The following is a 21,535-nucleotide window of genomic DNA, read 5'->3' on the forward strand; positions in this document are numbered from 1 at the left end:
TCAGACGTGGTTTATAACAATGCAAAGGGCTTTAATTTCCAACTATCTGTCTCCCTATCGCAGAATTTGTTTCAATCATCTTGTGCTCTGTGTTGACGATTTCCAGCGTTCTCATCAACTAACATTTTGCCCACCTTCCTGCCCAGCTCTCAGTGGGACTATTTATGTGCTGCTGGAGAGTGTTCTCTTTGATGCATTTTCTAAAGTCCATCTCCAATCCTTATGCACAAAGTCAATCAAATTAAATCGCACTTGAATGTAAAATCTTTCACCTGAGTTGTTAAAACAATGTACTCCTGTTTTTAATCTCTTCCTTCCTCGTCAGAACCACTATGCTTCACCTTATCCTCTTCTATATTACTCCCCAGTGCTCGACAATTCATTGTATCAAAATGCAATCCTGCACATGTATCTGCTTTGAAGTTCATTTGCCAACCCTCAGTCTATTTTACTAGACAATCCCCTCTGAACTATGTACTGCTAACTATTTTAGTGTTTTTCACTCTGCCTGTTATCCATCTCCCTCTGATGCTCCCTTCTCCCTTTCTTTCTCCGTAGGCATCCCGTCCTGTGATTCTTTCCCTTTACTCATTCTGCATCCATTTTACCAATCACATTTCTGGCTCTTAGCTTCACTGCACCCTCTCCCGTCTTCTCCTATCATTTCATATTTTCCCCACCCCCTTCTACATTCAAATCTCTTACTATCTTCCCTTTCAGTTAGACATGACAAAGGGTTTCGGCCCGAAACGTCGACAGCGCTTCTCGCTATAGAATCTGCCTGGCTTGCTGTGTTCCACCAGCATTTTGTGTGTGTTGTCTGAATTTCAAGCATCTGCAGATTCCCTCATTTAACCTCAGTTTGACTCCTTTTGCCCAGTTCATTCTGATTTTGATGCTCAATATTATGATTGACAGGCGGACACTAGCGCCAGTCGAGCACGCAGGGGAGGCTGGGGACAAAATAATGGATAGAATGACAAAGACCGGGAGATGGAGAACCGACGCAAATCCATCGTTTTTCTCTTCAGCATAACCGATAGTTCCATATTGTCGTAGGGAGCATACGTGGTATTTTTGTATCTATAGACGGATTTCAAAGAGATATTTATTTTTTTTATTCCGTCACGGACCCCCGTAACATCATGGAACTCTCATCGATATTGCTGCAGATGTCAGTTCCTGCACTACCACGTGCCCTTACGCCCTGACTCAGAGGAGATTTTGAGATAAACAAAAGAATTTGGTGAACTACCCACTGAATCGGTATTTAAATCTTACAAAGCTTGAAAGATAAACGCCGTAAAACATTACAATTCAGCGGCTTTCAGGCTGCCTACTTTACTCCACCATCTGTGTGTAAATGAAAACAATGTGACGAAGAGCTGCAAAGCATAATCGAGAAAAAATGCAGATGCTCGAAATACAAAGAAGATACACAAAATCAGATACTGATGAATAGACTTTCCCAGATCCGTCAACCGTTTACTCTTTTTCCACAAAAAATGCTGGAGGAACTCAGCAGGCCCGGCAGCTCTGCAGAACAGAGCAGAATGTCAACGTTTCGTGCCGACTCCCCTCACAAGATTCCTGTCAACTGTTTACAAATTTCTATTTTCTGTACACTGCTTTACCGCTAAAAAAAAGGTTGCTTACAGTTGATCCCGACGGTGTAACTGTCCGCAACATCCCAGAGAAATCCTGCTTGTGCTTCACGCTCAATTTGACTTACCCAGCATTAACCAGATTACCTCTATATGAAAAGCTTGAGTTTCCAGGAGTAACATGGCAGATGCGGGATCAGTTCATCCCTCAGCAGAAACGATATTTGAAAGGGGCAATGAGGCAACCATCACGAACAACAGAATACAAAGGCAGCATAAAGGAACATGAGAGAGCAGAGAATATCACGAACATTATTGGGAAGCCAAAGGCGTAGTGGACAAAAAGAACAGAAGGTAACTAAATAACAATATGGAGAGAACAGATGAATTATTAAAGTAACTGGCCAGTAGTATAAAGGGGTATAACGATTTCTTTCAGATACTTAACGAGTAAAAGAGGCAAAATGGATCATGTTTCAGGTTTCCCATTCTCACCTTCAGAATCACATCACTCCGTGATCCTCTTGTATACTGTTTAGTTTATTCTGCATTTCTTATAAAACGGGCAATCAGAGCGTGGTAAATACATTTCAATGGTGAGGCAGTGCACATGGCAATAGACAATAGACAAAGACAAACAAGATTTTCTGAAGGTATTTGACAAAGTTACACCAGAGAGTGATAAAGACTATAATTGTCCATTGTATTTCAGGAAATATTCCCGCGTTAATATAAATTTAGCTGATTCGCAGGAGCCAAAGAGTGGGAATAAAACGGCCTTGTCTAGTTCGCTGCTGGTTAGTAGTAGTGTTCCAAAAGTGTCCCTGATGGGACCATTTATTTCAACGTTAAATGTGAATGATCGAGATGACCTCATTGCTGGCAAAAATCACAGTAGCAGCGGGTCAGGAAGGAAAACGTATGAAATAAAATAACAAACAAGTAGGTAAGTGTTTCGACCGCTAGAAATTTAATATTTTCACTGACATTCTAAAGATAATGAACATCAAATAGTGGTAAAATTGCGCTGGCATAAATTGAGAGAGGACTGTCAGAGGAAATAAAGCTATTTTTTTTTCTTCACGGTGGCAGGTATCTGCTCTTTGGGTAAGGAAGGACAACGCGATTCCAGTCGACATTAATGGCATGTCTAAGTGAGCTAGCTACAGCATCTGCAAGTTTACGAGCGTGCATAGCTGTGAAAACAATTTTAAAATATTTGGACCGGTTTCTAATGAGGAACAACACGAAAATTTTGTTTAGCCACAGCGATTAATGTGAAATAGGTTTGTATCTCTTCTTTAGTCACCTGCCGATCTGTTAATATCCTTCACCTTCTGCGAATCCAGCCCGGTACATGGATTTTTAGGACATCCCGATAATTCACATTCATTCCATGTGTCCTTATTGTTATCTCATCGCTCAGCGATAATGTCGCTCTCAGCCCAGTCGTCATTGGATATAACGACAGTCACTGGGGACCACAGGGTGGACACTCTAATGGCGGCATTCATCTCCCCCGAATTGGAAACCAGTTGTTTTTCTCAGCCGTTGATCGCCCGAGGCAAGGATATCTCCGCAGAAATTCCTCACAGCTGTCTCTTGCTCTCAAACATCATCAACTATTTCTTAACAACTTTCCTTTTATTGCAGGGCTTAAAGTTAGTTGTTCGTGTATGATTTAAGCAGCTCCTATTAAGCTTGATATTCATCCAATTCCGTCGCAATTGGTTCAGTCCCATGCCGAGAAAACTCGGTTTCAATAATCTAAAATATTACATTGTACAATTATTCGAATCGATCTTTTCTATTCACTCTCTAACGCCTTCCCATCTTTGCTGAATTATGAATGTCATACTGCGAAACAAACAGAATATAATGAATAAATTAAATAGATATATCTGCGCCTTGAAAAAAAAAATACAGTGTGTGGAGTATTTAACATTGCCTCTTTTTGAGTATAAGTTTTGTTTATCATTTTCATTGCTGCAACTTTTTTTCTCGATTTTCGGCACAACACAATCGGCTCCGATCCACCACCCCCTCTCAGACCCCTAACACCACCACCGAAGTCTGTGACCAGAGATATATGCACCGGAATTCGTTTACCTACTCACTAATGTGTCCATTTATAAAGCCCATGACTCTGCTTGCCAAATTCCACAACAGAACTGGGCTGTGGCGATGCTAATTTTCCCTGATCGTTGGTGCACTGTGGTTTCGCATAATTGCTCCCGTAGCAGTTCGTACCCGTTATCATAACGTGATTCCTGCCTGCTGGAACACTGCTGTGGTCGGACATGGATGTCTCCTGTTTTCACATCATTCCACAACATCAGTTCTAGCGAACTCTGAAGGCACTGTATCAACTTTTGATTTTGTTCTACCTTTCGGTCCGCGCTAGTTATCTCGCTGCTGTCTTTTCATTGTCCTGTTTAACAATGAAATTCCCAGTATCAGGAAGCGTATGAGGCAGTGGACTCGTGCTGACTGTCTGAGAAATTCACCTGAAAACTGCTGCGCTGTGATTTTGAAGATCGCGGACAGCAGGCAGCGATGCCTACTCTGAGAATCAAAAGTAAACGAGCCGGTTTCCATCGGCACACCAACGTCGCGCTGGATGCTGCGTCCATTGGCCGCTGGAAACTAGCCCCGTGTACGTGGTTGACAGCAGTAAAAAGGTTAAGGGCGACTGGGGACTTACCGTCGTCACGACCAAATCACAAACAAAAGCAAGTCTCTCTACGCTGGAAATAAAAGTAACACACACAATGCTGGAGGAACTCAGCAGGCCAGGCAGCATCCGTTGAAACCAGAAACTGTCGATATTTCTGCCTATACCCTTCACCAGGACAGTAAAAAATAAATTATAAGTCACGGTTAGAAAGGGAAGGGGAGGAAGATGTACATGCTGATAGCTGGTAGTTGAAATCTGGAGGGGGGTGGTGAAGTAAATAACTGGGAAGACTACTGATAAAGAGATAATGTGCTGAAGAAGGACCAATTTAATTTGAAACGACAGAAAGTCATGGAATACAGGGCTCGGGGAAGAGTACCAGAGGGAGCTGATGGGCAAGCAAAGAAATAGGATCTACAAAACAGCCGATTTCTTCTGTTTCACAACTTTCTTTGCGTTACACTATTGATACACTTATTGGTTCATGAACTCATTATTGACAATATATATGCAGACCCTTGCAGGATATATGTCAGGGCCTTCAAATATCCGTCTGCGCTGAATAATTTACCAATGGTTCATCCAGGATAGCAGAGCAATTCACTGACAGAGGGATCTACCAAATTCTGGCTGATCACCTCTTAATCCTTCTGATTTCCACTATTGCTCTGAACTCCCCTTGCAGACTTTATTTGCTGCGATGCTCTATCTGACTGCAAACCACTGAACAGCAGAAAAAAAGAGGTGGGTACAGTGAAAATTCTGTCTAGTCACTCGTATTCTTTACACGTCAATGAAGGAAGTATTTCTCAAATTGACAGGCACACCAATGAAGCAGGATACATTTATATCTGGTTTTATAAAGAGTGAAATAATTGATATTGAACTTCTGGTAAATGATGCTAATCAGTCAGCAATGGGCGACAAAATGAAAAAAAAAAACGATAAACGTAATGGGTACTTTGCATCTGCCTTCACTGTAGAAGATACAAGTTACTTTCCAGAGCACTGTGAGTGTCAGGGAGAAGGAGTGAGTGCCTTTGCTAGTGAAAAGAAAGTGCTTGACAAACTCAAAGGACTTGAAGTGGATAAGTCACCAGTTCCAGAGGGACTACACCTCAGATCGCATATGATGGCAGGATATAGTATTATTTGTAAGACTCATGACTGTGTGGAAAAACAGTGGGGTATTGGGTTCAGAGTCCATAAGACGCTCAAAGCAGCTGCGCAGCTTGACTCAGTGGTTAAGAAAGCGTACGGTATATTAGCCTTCTTCAATTGTGGATTTGAATTTAGGAGCCGAGAGGCAATGTTACAGCTGTACAGGAAGCTGTTCTGACCCCACTTGGAGTGCTGTGTGAGTTCTGGTCGCCTCACTACAGGAAGGATATCAAAGCCATAGGAATGGTGCCGGGGAGTTTTACAAGGATGCTACCTGGATTGCAGAACATGGCATATAAGAATAGTTCGATAAACTCGGACATTTCTACTTGGAGCGAGAGAGGATGAGATTTGACCTGATAGACTGCATACGATGATGACAGGCATGAGAGGCGTGGATCGTGTGGATAGTGAGAAACTTTTTCCCAAGGCTGAAATGGTTGCCACAGGAGGACGCAAGTTTAAGGTGTTGGGGGGGGGGGGGGGGGTAGCCGTTGAGGACATGTCCGGGGTAAGTTTTTAAGTTTTTTACTCAGAGAGTGGTGAGTGCGTGTAATTGGCTGCCGGCGACAGTGATGGAAGCGGATACGATACTGTATTTTAATAGACTTTTGGATAGCTACATGGAGCTTAGAAAAATAGATGGCTATAGGTAGGCCTAATAATTTCTAATGTAGAGACGAGTTCTGCAAAACGTTGTGGGCCGAAGGGCCTGTAGTGGGCTATAGGATTTCTATGTTTCTATGTATTAGATACTCAGTGTGCATGCGCAGGTTTTCAGATGGGATCGTTCAAATTTGTAAACAGAAAGTGCGTCACTGTGTTGTAACGAGAAATCCACGCTCAATATCCAGGTATGTGCTACGATACTTGTTGAATAGCTCGCATTTCAGAATAAGATCGGAGAAAAGAATGTAAAACACAGGATGGTACGCACTGAGTGCCGATATTTCCAAAGGCACATGGACACTAGATTGCTTCTACATGGAGCAAGCTTGGAAACCAGTTGGTCTCATTTCCCTGGAATATCAGACAAAGTACCAAGGATTGAGAAAAGTGTTTTCATCTCTTTTCGCTGATTTTCGCTTGGATGCAAATGATTTCAAGCTGCTTGCTACTGCCTATGACGTGGAAGTGGAGACTGCATCAGAATTTTTTTTCATATAAAATTGATTGAGATGCAGTTTGACGACATATTGAGGTCAAAATTTCATTCTGAAGACGTGTCAGTGATTGACTTATAGAGAAAATACATTCATCCAAGTGGAAATTATTCTAACGTAGTGGACCATGAAAAAAAAAAGATGGCATTACTGTTTGGCAGCACTTATCTGTGTGGGCAAATATTTTCAAAAGTGAAACACACAAATAACCTTTTGAAAACAAGTTTGACTGATGCCCTGAAAATTCCCCACCCCTGCTCTATAACATTGAAGTATATTTCTGCAAGTGTGTGTGTGTGTGTGTGTGTGTGTGTATGTGTGTGTGTGTGTGTGTGAATGTGTGAACTGAAGGACTGTAGGACAATTCTAAATGAGAATCAGCAAGAGCTCAGATGGGGTAATTGTACTGAAGCAATTAGATTAGGTAATTCAAAGTTTGGCTATGAAATGCGCTTTGAGGAATTCATGTCTAGAGATGTTCACCGTAATGAACTTGTGAGGACAGCCTTGATTACTGTGTAAAATGATGATCTCCATTTTATGTAAGGAATGTGAAGGCACTGGAAAGAGTTCACAGAAAGGAGACGAAACTCATTGCCGGACTGCAGAGTATGAGTTCTGAAGAGAGATTAACAGAATTAAAACTATTTGGCGTAAGTTGATATATAATGAGAGGAGATATAATAGAAGTATTCAGAATCATTAAGGGGAGAGGCAAGGTGGATGCCAGCTGCTACTTCAAAATTAATACAGGAATAAGGAAACGGGCCACAGGTGCAGACAGGTTAAAGGGCGATTTCAGACTAACATTAGGAAGCATTTCTTTACAGAGTGATTTGCCAGGTACAGAATGAACCCCACATTCTCTCACTGTATCAGACACAGACAGCTACAGAATGAACCCCACACTCTCACAGTGTATCATAGACTGATAGGGACAGAATGAACCCCACACTTACACACTGTATTAGAGATTGACAGCTACAGTTTGAACACCCCCCTCCCATACGCACAGTGTACCAGACATTGACAGGTACAGAATGAACCATAAACTCTCATACTGTACCTGAGTTGAGGAGAAACGGGAGGAAAAATATAATCTTGTAATCTACACATCTGTTTCTGGCTGTCTTTCTGCTTCCTTGACTGCCCACTGCCAATAGGTCTCACTCTCTCTCTCCCTCTCTCTTTTTTTAATATTTAACGGGTCTGCCTATTCCTTTGCAGATTGAAATGCTTCGGAATTTCCTTTGAAATTTGGCGGACGTGGGATGCCCATTAAAGACTGTTGCATCAGCAATATCACACACAAAATGCCGGAGGAACTCAGTGTAGTTCCTTATATTGCTTTGCATTTCTGGCATCTGCAGATTTTCTCGTGTTTGTACATTAGCAACGCGCTCATTTGGCCTTTTCCGTCCTGAGTGCGGTCTTTCTATTGTTTCTTTGTTCGAAACTGTGTTTGTGTGTTTTCAATTGTATTGACGTCATTACTCACATCCTTCATATACATTAGGAGTAAAACACTTTACGTTAAATATCCGTCTAAATGTGCATTGAGCAATTTATAATAACTTATCACAAATAATATGAATGTCAGGACATTCGCTATAATAAAGAAATACAATTTCACCTTTGTTTGTGTGTGTGCGTGTGCGCGCGCCACAAGAAGAGGCTGAATGACTGAAGGACAGTTCAAAATGGGAAACTGCAGGGACAGAGGTAGGGATCGGTAAATGTTACTGGTCTCCGTTTAGAGATAAATAATTAGCCAAGAAAATGATAAAATCTGTAAATGTAGTTGCTCCGTGATAAAGCTTAGTCTTTGCAATTAAATCCAGCAGCTTATTACTACCAGAGACACTGCTGAGTTAATGCCAGATAATCTTGATGTACTTGACTCCTATCGCTCCTATAATTACATTAGGGAAAATGGAATTGAATTAAAATGTTGGTTCTAACAACTGTAACTAATAAAGTTAGTGAGGTGTACAACCGTATTTCTGGAGACAGATACACTGTATAAACCAGGGCCACTTGGAATGCATCTGCTCTCTGCCGGAGCTGTGTATTCAGGAGCAGCATAAATTATAGATACTCAATGAAATGGTTTACTCTGTTATATACCGGATAGAAGAAGTTTACTATCCTTTTATTTCAGCCTTTAGAATTCCTGGTAAGCCGCAGTGTCAGCTGACGTGGGCGGTTGTTGAAGTTTAATTCTAATGCCGTAATTGTTTCTGCCGCTGGATTAGACTGTCACATTCCAGTCCCTGTATTCCACATTTCAGCAATTGAGTGGAAGCACCGGGAGTATAGATGCTGGGATTTTGATCTAAAACAACCTCTGCAAGAATTCAGCAAATCGGCCAATTTCTATGGGACTGACCTGGTCATTTAGGGTTCTTCCATCGGTTTGTGAGTTATGAAGGGATGCACGTATTTCTGCTTTTGGTGTTGTAGCAGCTGCACTGCACTTGCAAATGTTGTGTTTATACGGCCCCCGGAGCATATGCCAATTGATCGTCTGCATTTGAATATGAGTGATTGACTACTTAGGAGTAGCAGCCGATCCATCGAGTTCCAGTGTTGTACACACGGAACTTTTGTGCATATTTAATAAATGTGTGCGATATGACTGAATATAAAGCAAATGATGGACAAGACAATGAAGTCGATCCTGAGTCAATTAACAGAACCGAGGTATTGCTTCATAATTACCAATACTTTAAAATGTTTAATATTAAATCTGCACCTGACATTCATTCAGACATCAGACTGCCGGACGAGCATTGATTTTCTCAGTGTTTCCAGCATTTCCTGTTTATGTTCCGTCCTTCGTCTGTTCTGTCGCAGATAGGGATCGGAGTGGAAGTTGATAATTGTGCAATGGAGGAATCTTGCCATGAGGGTCCGGATTTATTTATTTCATGCAGACGAAACGCGGATATTCCCGATAGAAAATTCAGTATAGATTCTGAAAAGGTAGCTACCCAGTTTCAGTTTTCCTCTGACGATTCATATTTCGGTTATCAGTTAGAAATTCGAATTCAGATCACATTGAATGTGTTTTACTGTGTAACCTCCTTTTCTGACTCCCCCAGCTCTGTGCCCTCACTCGACCCTCGAGTCGCTAAATGCAACAACAGAGTTGAAATATTATAGGATTCTCTCAAACTGCTGCATTGTCTACTGCTCAGTATTTTCTCAACTTGATGCTCCCTGTCTCTCTTCCAGCGAACTTGGTGGCGATTGTGATCCTGTCCCGGGGTAAGTGCGGTCTCTCCAAATGTGTCACTCGCTATCTGGTGGGAATGGCGGCGGCCGATCTCCTTGTCGTTCTCTCGGATCCGCTACTGAGGAGGACTGTTGGGATTTATTTCCCACGGTCATTCCCGTTCATTACTTCTGTGTGCAGAGTCGGTGGATGGTTGATTTCTGTGAGTCTGGCCTCAGTCTTGCTGAATGTTGCTTTCACCGTCGATCGATTTGTGGCGATTTGCTGTGAGAAACTGAAAACAAAATATTGAACCGAGAGAACGGCGGCTGTGGTTATCGGGACGGTGAGTGTGCTGGCCTGTTTGGAAACGGTCCCGTGGGCCTTTGTATTCTGCGCTGGAGAGGTAATTGACGGTGTTCCCTGGTATTGTGTTCCTACACCGAGCTACAGAAACTGTCGCTCATGGGCGGTATTTGAAATGTCTCACCTCATTTTGACTCCTTTTGTCCCATTCCTTCTCATTTTGCTGCTCAATATTCTGACCGTCAAGCGGATTCTAGCAGCCAGTCGAGCCCGCAGGGGGCTCCGGGGACAAAAGAGTGGAGACAATGACAAAGACAGGGAGATGGAGAACCGACGCAAATCCATCGCTTTGCTCTTCAGCATAACCGCTACTTTCCTATTGCTGTGGGGGACATACGTGGTATTTTTTTAACTACAGACGGATTTCAAAGAGTTTTTTTTTTCTGCCACGGATCCCCGTTATATCACCGAACACACATCGATAATGCTGCAGATTATCAGTTCCTGCACTAATACGTGTATTTACGCCCTGACTCATAAGAAATTCCGAGATAAACAAACGAATTGGGTGAATTACCCACTGATTTGATATTTGAAACTCATGAAGCGTAAGAAAAAAATGCCGTAAATATTAAAATTCAGCTGCTTTCAGGCTCCCTACTCTACTCCCCCACCTGTGTGTAAATAAAATCAATGTGACGAAGAGATGCAAAGCAAACTCGAGAAGATATGCAGACGCTCGAAATACAAAACAACACACACAAAGTCAGATCCTGATGAAGGGTCTTTCCCAGAATCGTCGACAGTTTAGTGTTTTCCACACAAAATGTTGGAGGAACTCAGCATGTCAGACAGCATCTGTTGAACAGAGTGGAATGTCAACTTTTCGTGCTGTCTCCCCTCACCAGATTCCTGTCAACCGTTTAATATTTTTTATTTTGTGTACGCTGTTTTCGATCAAAAAAAATATGTGAAACAGTTGTTCACAGTTGACCCCGACGTTGTCACTGACCTCACCATCCCAGAGAAATCCTCTTTGTACTTTATGCCCTGCGCTACTAAATTAAAGCATGAGGCGAAAATGTAACGCCTACTTCGCGGTTCTGATAAAACTACATTATCTTTGAGTATATATTCGTTTCTCTCGACCACTCCAGCTCCCGTCATAACCCATTCTTCCCTTCACCTTTTTTTCTCCGAGTTCTCTACCTGTAGGTTCTCCCTCTCATTGCCAACTTGAAATATCGTCCTTTAAGAAAATTTGCCTGTTTTACAGTTGATGACATAGTACTGCAACGTTCACTTGTCTCTCTGAGAGATAGAGATATGGAGAAAATGAGCTCCAGCACGGGACAGGCCGAGGACTGAGGCCGCGAACGAGAAGAGCGAGTGAAACATCACAAAAAAGAGGGCGCGCGGAAGAGCACATGAGGGAGAAGGGGAGAGGGAGAGTGTGCGGGTGGTTGACAGCGCACGAGAGAGTTTCTTCTTCTTCTGCCTCTGCGCAAAAGGACTGCAGGACGGCTGTTATAACGTGCAGTCGGTGTAAACGGCGTGATAGTTAAATTGCTTCAGCTGAATCAAAGAAAAATACAATGCATGAAGTTTCAAATAATGTTCATTACAAAAAGGCTATCAAAAAGCACATAAATACACGTAAGAGAAAGATATGACTTACATGCAGCAAACATTTTAGCGGTGGACACAGACTGGAGTATATGTGGAAATGATTGCGATTGCAGGATGGTGCGTTAGGCCCATCATGCCAGTGCCAAGCGTGTCTCTGAGAAGGTATGGGCCATTTTGCAAGATTCAGGTAAACAGGTTGTGGTCCTTAATACAGAAGCTGCGGAAATAACAACGGAGAGACAAGGTTTTGCACTGAGAATTTAGGGAAATGGGCAGAAAGTTAGGAAAATAGAAATCTCTGATGGAGATTTCAGAATTTCTTCAAGTGCCACATCCTTTCGAGGTAAGATATTGTAAGATAATAGACAATAGTCAATAGGTGCAGAAGTAGACAATTCGCCCCTCGAGTCCGCACCGTCATTCTGAGACCATGGCTGATCATTCACTATCAATACTCAGTCTCTGCCTTGTCCCCATATCCCTTGATTCCCCTATCCATCAGGTATCTATCTAGCTCCTTTTTGAAAGCATCCAGAGAATTGGCCTCCACCGTCTTCCGAGGCAGTGCATTCTACACCTCCACAACTCTCTGGGAGATGAAGTTTCTCCTCAACTCTGTTTTAAATAACTGACCTCTTATTCTCAATCCATGCCCTCTGGTACTGGACTCTCACAACATCTGGAACATATTTCCTGCCTCAATCCTATCAAATCCTTTAATTATCTTAAACGTTTCAATCAGATCCCCTCTCAATTTCCTCAGTTCTAGTGTGCACAAGCCCAATCTCTCCAATCTCTCTGCGTAAGACAGCCCTGCCATCCCAGGAATCAACCTAGTGAATCTACTTACTCAATTGCCAGAATGTCCTTCCTTAAACCTGGAGACCAAAACTGTACACAATATTCCAGGTGTGGTCTCACCAGGGCCCTGTACAAATGAAAAAGGACATCCTTGTTCTTGTACTCAATTCCCCTTGTAATAAAGGCCAACATTCCATTTGCCCTCTTCACTGTCTGTTGCACTTGCTCATTCACCTTCATTGACTGATGAACTAGGACTCCTAGGTCTCTTTGAATTTCTCCCTTAACTAACTCTACACCGTTCAGACAATACTCTGCCCTCTTGTTCCTGCTTCCAAAGTGGATAACTTCACATTTATTCACATTGAATGACATCTGCCAAGTATCTGCCCACTCACCCAGCCTATCCAAGTCTCCCTGTACTTTTCCTAACGTCCACTTCGCATGTCACACTGCCACCCAGTTTAGTATCGTCAGCAAACTTGCTCATATAGTTTTCAATGCCCTCATCTAAATCATTGACATAAATCGTAAAGAGCTGTGGTCCCAATACAGAGCCCTGTGGTACCCCACTGGTCACCTCCAGCCAGTCTGAGAAACACCCATTTACTGCTACCCTTTGCTTTCTATCTGCCAACAAGTTTTCTATCCATGTTGAAACCCTGCCCCCATTGCCATGAGCTCTGATTTTACTCACCAATCTCCGATGCGGCACCTTATCGAATGCCTTCTGAAAATCTATGTACACAACTGGCTTACCCTCGTCTAACATCCTTGTTACACCCTCAAAAAACTCCAACAGATTAGTCAAGCATGATTTGCCCTTATGTGTGACTAATAGTTTGGTGCGGAAGGGAGGATATCAGAATCACAATTCTTTAGGCCCTCGTCCAGGATAGGTGGGACTGGTATAAGGATGATGTGTTACAGTGAAGGGAGGTAATATTCTCACAATATTCTCACTTTCTGGAGCCTCTGTGATGATTTTTATCATGTGTCATGTGGAGGAGTTGTTGGGATCCAGAGCTTCAGGTCAGTAAGTATCATTGAGCCGGAGGGAGAGATGAGGTCGTTGAACCTTAAAAGGAAGTAATGCTGGGGCCACGTTAATAAGCACGATGGCAACGAAGGGCAGAAATAGGTTTATTTCAGTTCAGGGTGCAGAACAGCGAAAACAGATATACTTAGAACCTGGATTAGTACATGTCACGGTGATTCGTCCATTACAGAGTTCTGGTAGAGAGATGAGCAGGATTGGTATCGAAATAATCCAGGATTCATATGATTCAGACAGTCCAGAGGGAGGTAAGTGAGGGTGGGCAGCTGCACTGCTGAGCAGGCACAAGCTCCAAAAATTGAGGACGTCACGGAGGCTCACCCAATAAGACAATACGGGAAAACGCTGGAATATGAAAGGGGTAATAACTGTGATGAGATTATACTGCAGGCCTTCCAATAACTGGTAAGTGAGAATAATAGATATGACAGCAGATTATGGGCAGATGTCCAAAAACAATAGAGCAGCTTCAGTGGGTGGATAATCTCCGCAGTGTGACTGGGACTCCCTTCCCAGCTGAGGCTTGGATGGGCCATTATTTGTTTGGTGCGTTCAGGAAGCTTTCCAGAAACTGTATGTAGATGGTCCACCAGGGAGGGGGCATATTTGTCATGGTATTTGTAAATGATGCTAGCAAGATGATTTGAGTTTACTTGTGAAAGATTTACCGAATTTAATTCTGGAGGTTTTTAGCTGGTTGTTCACAATAATATGCTTGGACCTGAAGATGAATGATTGTCAGTTTGTGATGGAATTGGGCAGGTGTCATAGAGAATAATCTGAGAGCTAATTTTACTGCGTCTTACAGGATGGAACTGATTCCTCCTGTTGTTTGACATGTGAGAGTCACTTCCAACCGGTCAGAATTCAGGAGTCCCCTGTCCCTGTGAGTAAGGCAGAGAAGGACTGGAATATTCAGGAAGTTAGGGTGATGGGAAATGTTGTATATGGATAAAAATATAAGTATTACGTTTCAGCTGTTTTCATGCTCCCTACGCTATTTCGCAGCTGTGTGTAAATGAAAACAAAGTGACGATGAGTTGCAAAGCAAACTCTTGAAAATAAGCAGATGCTCGTAATGCAAAACAAAACACACAACTTGATTTAGTCCATTGCGGGACGAAGAACATATGCAGTTAAATATGTTGGTTAAACTGCCCTCACAGTAATTCAAGAAGTGCGATCTGAACAAAATTTGATCAATAAAACAAGGGAAGGGTAAGGTCTATCTCTGGAATAAGTATGTCCTGCATATGTGACTGCTTAAGAATAGTCAACATTTGACTCCAGGTTCTGTAAACTTTACAATACCTAGACCTTTAGTGCCAGGATATAGAATCATAAAACTCTCAGCACTGTGCATTGAGCAGAGGGATCGGTCATGAGCAGCATTGTAGTCTACCTTTAAACAGTAGTACAATCACAGCACTTCAAGGGCGGAAAATTATACATCCCTGATAATGGATTGCAATTCATTGACACCATCTATCCTCTCAATCTCACTTGTCATCTCTAAGGATGTAACAGAGAATTGACGAAGGAGAACCTTGAATGGTGTGTGCTTTAATTTGCAAATGATTTTGGAATGCTGCCTTCAGGAGGGCACGGAGCGACAACTCATGGCTGAATATCGACGGCTCCTCTGTAGAGTTCATTAAGAGCACCAAATTCCTTGGTGTTCACCTGGCCGAGAATCTCACCTGGTCCCTCAGCACGAGCTACATAGCAAATGCCCAGCAGCGGCTCTACTTTCTGCGAAGGCATCCCCATCCTCATCACATTTTACAGGGATTGTGAATATCCTGAGCAGCTGCATCACTGCCTGGTTCGGAAATTGTACCATGTCAGATCGCAAGACCTTGCAAAGGAGTGTGAGGTGAGCTGAGAAGATTATCGGGGTCTCTCTTCCCGCTATTACGGACATTTACACTGCACGCTGCATCCGCAACGCAAACAGAGTTATGAAGGATCCCACGCACACCTTATACAAACTCTTTTCCCTCCTGCCGTCTGGGAAAAGGCAACGATGCATTCGGACTACGTAACAGTTTCATCCCCCAACGTATCAGACTCCTCAATACCCAAAGCCTGGACTGACACCTTACAGCCCTGTTGTCTTGTGTATTAGTTATTGTAATGCCTGCACTGTTTTGTGCACTTTTTGCTGTCCTAGTTAGGTCTGTACTCTGCTGTTTACTTCTTTTAGTCGAAATGACAATAAAAAGTGACGTGACTTGATTTGAGAAAGAGGAGCATAAATGAAGGCAGGATCTGGAAAGTTGAATAAACAGCAGCGATGTCTTTGACTGTGAATTCCACAACACTGACTGAGAATGCCTTAGTGTAGACTACAGGGATCACTCCCGACGTGAATTCTGTGTGCGTTCGTTCCTGTCACTGTTCCCATTTCTGACACATATCCTTGCAAATGAAACAAGAGTCACACCTGCTCCTCCCTCAGTACCATATATGGTCCCCAGCCGTCCTTCCAGGTAAGTCGACACCTCACCTGTGAGTCGTATGGGATCACTTACTCTATCCAGTGCTCCCGGTGTGACCTCCCGTATATCGGCGAGCCCTGACACAGTTTAGGAAAACACTTTGCCGAGCACATACATGACATCCACCAGAAAAAAGGGAGATCTTCCAAAGACCAGACATTTTAATTCCACTTCTTATTGCAATTCCACAGCAGTCCATTGCTTCCTGTACTATCTTGATGTGGTCACTTAGGTTTCAGGAGCAGCACGTTATCTTCCAACTTGAACGCTTGAACATCAATTTCTCGAACTTCCGGTAATACCCCCTATTTCCCCAATCCCCATTCCCTATTTCCTCTCTCACCTTATCTCTTTAGCGGTCCGTTACTTCCCTCTGGTCATCACTCCCCGCACTTTCTTCTCCTCCATGGACAACAGCCCTCTCCTATCTGATTACGCATTCTCCAGTGCAGTATCTCTTACAGAAATCCGGGCCTTTACTTTAACTTCTTCCTACCTCCCGCAGGTTTTACCGATCATCTTGTATTTATTTCTCCCCTCCTATCCCCTCACCGTCTAACTCTAATTCCTCATCATTCTTTCTTCTCACCAGGCCTGAGGAAGTGAATCGGCAGAAACATCGACTGTACTCTGTTCGATCGATGCTGCCTGGACTGTTGACCTCCTCTAGCATTTTTTGTGTGCTGCTTGGATTTCCTTCATCTGATTTTTTTTCTCTGTGCCTCTTTCCATGCCTCTCTACTCTTATGTATTTATGTCGCTATCTAAAAAACATCCTACTTCCTTCCGACTCTGAACTTTGCAGCCCGTTCCAAGCACCCACTGCACCCTGTCTAAAAACGCGACCCGTACATCTACTTTAAACTCACTCACACTTTACCATTAAATTCAAATCACTACCTCAGAAATCAGTTTTGACCATCTGCCAATCTAAGTGTCTCGTACTTTTCTACCTCATAATTTTGTCACGTCCAGTCTTCTCACGAACTGCTTATAAATATCAACTCATTGCTCAGTGCATTGAGAGAGAACAATATAAAACAATATGAGAATGCTGAATAAAATTTAACAGCGATTGTGAAAGCAGTGTGCAAGTAAATGGAAAGGGTACACAGGAGGTTTACCAGAATGCTGCTTGGTTTAGAGAGTAGAGCTAGGGTTTTACTCTTTGGATAGAAGGAGGATGAGAGGAGACATGATAGAGGTGTACAAGATATTAAGATGTACGGACAGAGTGGATAGTCAGCGCCTCTTCCCAAGGGCCCCTCTGCTCAGTACAAGAGGACATGGCTTTAAGGTAAGGGGAGGGAAGTTCAACGGCTATATTAGAGGAAGGTTTATCACTCTGAGAGTGGTTGGTCACTGGAAGGCTCTGTCTGAGTCAGTGGTGGAGGGGGATACACTAGTGAATTTTAAGAAACTACTAGACAGGTTTATGGAGGAAATTAAGGTGGGGGATTATATGTGAGGCATGGTTTGAGGGTTGTCACAATATTGTGGGCCGAAGAGCCTGAAATATGCTGTACCATTCTATGTTCTATGTTCTAAATTATTAAGTGCTGCATCATAACGAGGTATATTGCGAGGTCGTGTCCATCCTATCACACTCTGGTACAATTCAATGGATAAAACAGCGGAGTTGAAGCTATCCATGAGCCGAGATTACGTTCTGTCATATAGATTCAGCCGGATAGAGGAATGGTGAAAAGAGAATACCAGAGGCACATGACAACTTTTTGTCTGGAGTGTGTAAGATTCACTTCTCTTTGACCATATGTTTACATTGACTCGAGCAACATCTTTGGAACTAACTGGTTAACTAACTAACTAACTAACTAACTAACTAACTAACTATCTAACTAACTCACCAGATATAATGTCGTGGCTTTGATTTCATATTGGGTCACTGGTTTTTCATTTGGAATCTAATTGGTTCCACCCCACATTGGAAATAGGAATAAAGCTGAACAGGGAGGATCAGCGATAACAGCCTTAAATGGTGGATCATGCTAAAACGGCCGAATGGCTATAGCCAACCGCTGTATTTTGTGTTCCAGTATCTATGTTGTGTGCTCAAGACGTGATATACAGGGTGTATTGGACTTCTAAACAATGGAGTTAAATGGGGATGTAATTCAGAGATATGGCGTCCTGGACTCAATTCGCAGTCTCTCCATGCCGAAGTGGTAAGCTTGAATTTTAAGCAGTGACGGAGGAAGTACCTTGTAGCGGCGGGGTCATATTCTTTCTAGCGACAGAGTTACATGAGAGAGATATCCAACATGATTAACTCAACTCCGATAATTCCCCCGCTGTTTTCCGGATGGGCTGCTCTTGCGGACACAAGACATAAAAAGCTCCTCCGAAGAGAGAGTAAGGTCTCCATGTTCCTGGGAGTGCATAAAATGGGCGACCTTATCCGGTCGCTCAAAACCGCCACTTCAGTCAAGAAAGCACTGTAGCGTCACCACTTCCTGAGCACATTGATGCCAGCGAGGCTTCCCCAAACCCAATTCTGACTATTTTCTTTTACAAGAGCAGCACTGGCAGTGTTCCAACCGCTTGCTTTTCCATGTGTTTCGCGATTTGCATGGCATATGACGGCAAGACCCTACAAAGCATCGCGAGGACAGCGAACAGGTAGAAGATCATTTACACAGCGAGCCACAATGAGTTGCGGACTTCTCAACACTGACGGAATTCTGATCTTCATTCGATCATATGGCCGGATTGCGAAGAGAGCAAAACCTCGGGATTGGACAAAATCAGTCCAGGTGTGTGAGTGTTTTCGCTGCTGGACCCCACACTGTGGACACTGCTGGTTACATCGAAGTCTCTCCAAAATTACACACACAAAATATCGGTTGAAACAACCGGGTAAGTTGGCATTTATGTAGGATCTCTTTCTGCAAAATTGACTGTTTCAGACTGTTTGCAGCCTGCCCTGATAATTTCTTATAGCATTCTGTGTGTGTTGTCCTCTTCATTTCCAGCATTTTCAGATCCTCCTGTCTTTATAATCGAAATAACAATCCGAAAACAAGCAAAGGAAGACGAAGAGGCATAGAAAGTCCTCTTTCATTCCAATCGAACAAGCAAAAACGGGCATTCGCTGGAATTCCCATGTCTTCCCAACCCCACCACAACACTTTGTAATTCCATGTCTCTGTGGCCCCATTTCTAGCCCTTGGGTCCTCGGAGACTCTATCTACCCTGAGCCTCCCTTCCAATCAGGCTCTACCAACCAGCATCCTCCCTCCGATTCCAATTCTCATCCATGCCGAGTTTTCAACATCCCCTCCGACCTTCTACTCTCTGAGGCAGAATGTTCTGTTCTCCGTGAGAGCCTCACATTTGTACCCCTCTTCCCGCACCTCAGTGAGCTCCCCGTCCGCCATGTCGCTGAGTTCTTCCGTTAACACTATGTGTGAACTGATTTCTTCCGTAAGGACACTTCACCCAGCATCGATACCCTTTTCTCTCGTCGTCAACCTGGACAACCCGCTCAGGCCTCCAGACTGCTCTGGATCTGTTGATTCCCAACTACTCACATGGCATCAACCGTATTGACTTCAACAATCCTCTCTTCAATTCCCATTCACAGACTTCCGTAAGTTCTGCTTTTCTCATTTTTTCCGCACTAATACTCAACTCACCATCAAACACGCAGATAAGGGTGTGCTTGTAGTAGTAGTAGTAGTAGTAGTGGCGGACTGACTCTAGCTTGCTACCAGCGACAGCTGCTTGACACCTCTTTTTACTTAGACCTCGAACAATACTACACTAAGGGGCAACAGGCCATTTCTCCAAAATCATCAGTGACCTTATTAACTCTGTCGATCTCCCATCGACTGAACCGAACCGCACAGTTCACTTACCCCGCACCTCACGTTTCCACCATCTACGCAAGATTCACAAACCTGTCTGTCCAGGTAGAGCCATTGTTTCTGTTCGTTCCTGCCCACTGACCTCCGCAAACGGCGAGACAAGTTTATCGGCCCTCGTTCGGTCCCTTCCGACCTACAATATTGTCACTCCACACGCTTGTGATATTTTAAATGTTTTCAGGTTTCATGGCCCCGATGATAATATATTCAATATCAATGTCTAGTCCCTGTATGCCTCCACTCCTCACCAGGAAGGCCTCAGAGCTCGTCGCTTCCATCTGCACACAAACAACTCTCCTTCCCTGTCATTCGTCTCCTTCTGGCAGAACCCGTCCTCACTGTTAATAAATTTTCCTGCGACTCCTCTCACATACTTCAAACAAAAGGTGCAGCCATGGGCACTCACATGGGTTCCAGCTGTGCCTGCTTATTTGTCAGCTGTGGGGCACAATCTATCTTCCAGCCTGCATAAGTAGCGCTCCCCATCTTTTCTTACGCTACAGCAACTACTGCATTACTGTTGCTTCCTGCACCCATGCAGAACTCATCTACTTCTTCAGATTTTCCTGCAACTTCCACCCTGACCTCAAATTTACCTGGCCAATACCGAGAGAGTGAAAAGAATATTGTTCATACTATTCATGGATACCAACATATTGCACAATGACTTCAAATCAAACGAGGTGAAGCAATAACAAAATGCAGAATAAACTGTAACAGTGACAGAAAAAGCATTGCGCAGGTAAATGGTCAGGTGCATTATCATAACGATGTAGATTGTGAGGTCAAGTTGCTATCTTAGCCTACTATGGAACCACTCAATAGATAAGTGCGGGTCAGAAACTATCCCTGAGCCGTGGTACATGCTTTATGGCGCTTGTACCGACTGGTGCATAGAAGAGGGGATGCATGATATATTCTTGTCAGTTGCTTTTCCTAGAACGACGTCCTTTGAAAGTACGGACATGCCGAGTCTATTGTGGTTTCGATTTAATTTTGGCCTTCGATAATTCAGTTGGAGTCTAATTAGTTTCATCTGACATAGCTTATTATGGGTCTCGGAAGAGAACTGAACATGACGATCAACTATATGGTGGAAAGATTGTTCCCAACTGTCGTTCCCTGTGTATCAGTATCTGTTTTGTGCTCAAGGCTTGAATTACAGGGAGGATTAGACTTCTGAAACTTATCGAGTGCAGTGGTGATGAAGCTCAGTGTCAGAGCGCATTCTTTGCATGTATAAGGTCTCGAGTTCTATCCGCGTTGATTGTGTTTGATTTTTTAATGAACAAGGTATAGGGAAATTTCCTGCAAAGGATCGAGTCCGTCGATCTTTAACGAGCGAAAAACAGCATATGCTTGAAATCCAAACAAAACACACACATGCTGGAGGGAATTTCATTTTTTTATGTCATGTCGCAAAGGTAGTAACCATACACGTCGACTGGGAAAATCAGGTTGGTACTGGAGCCCAAGAAAGGGAATATGTGGAGTGCTTCCGAGATGGATTCTTAGAGATGCTTGTACTGGAG

Source organism: Hypanus sabinus, chromosome 31 (assembly GCF_030144855.1).
Source record: "Hypanus sabinus isolate sHypSab1 chromosome 31, sHypSab1.hap1, whole genome shotgun sequence".
Classification (NCBI taxonomy): domain Eukaryota; kingdom Metazoa; phylum Chordata; class Chondrichthyes; order Myliobatiformes; family Dasyatidae; genus Hypanus; species Hypanus sabinus.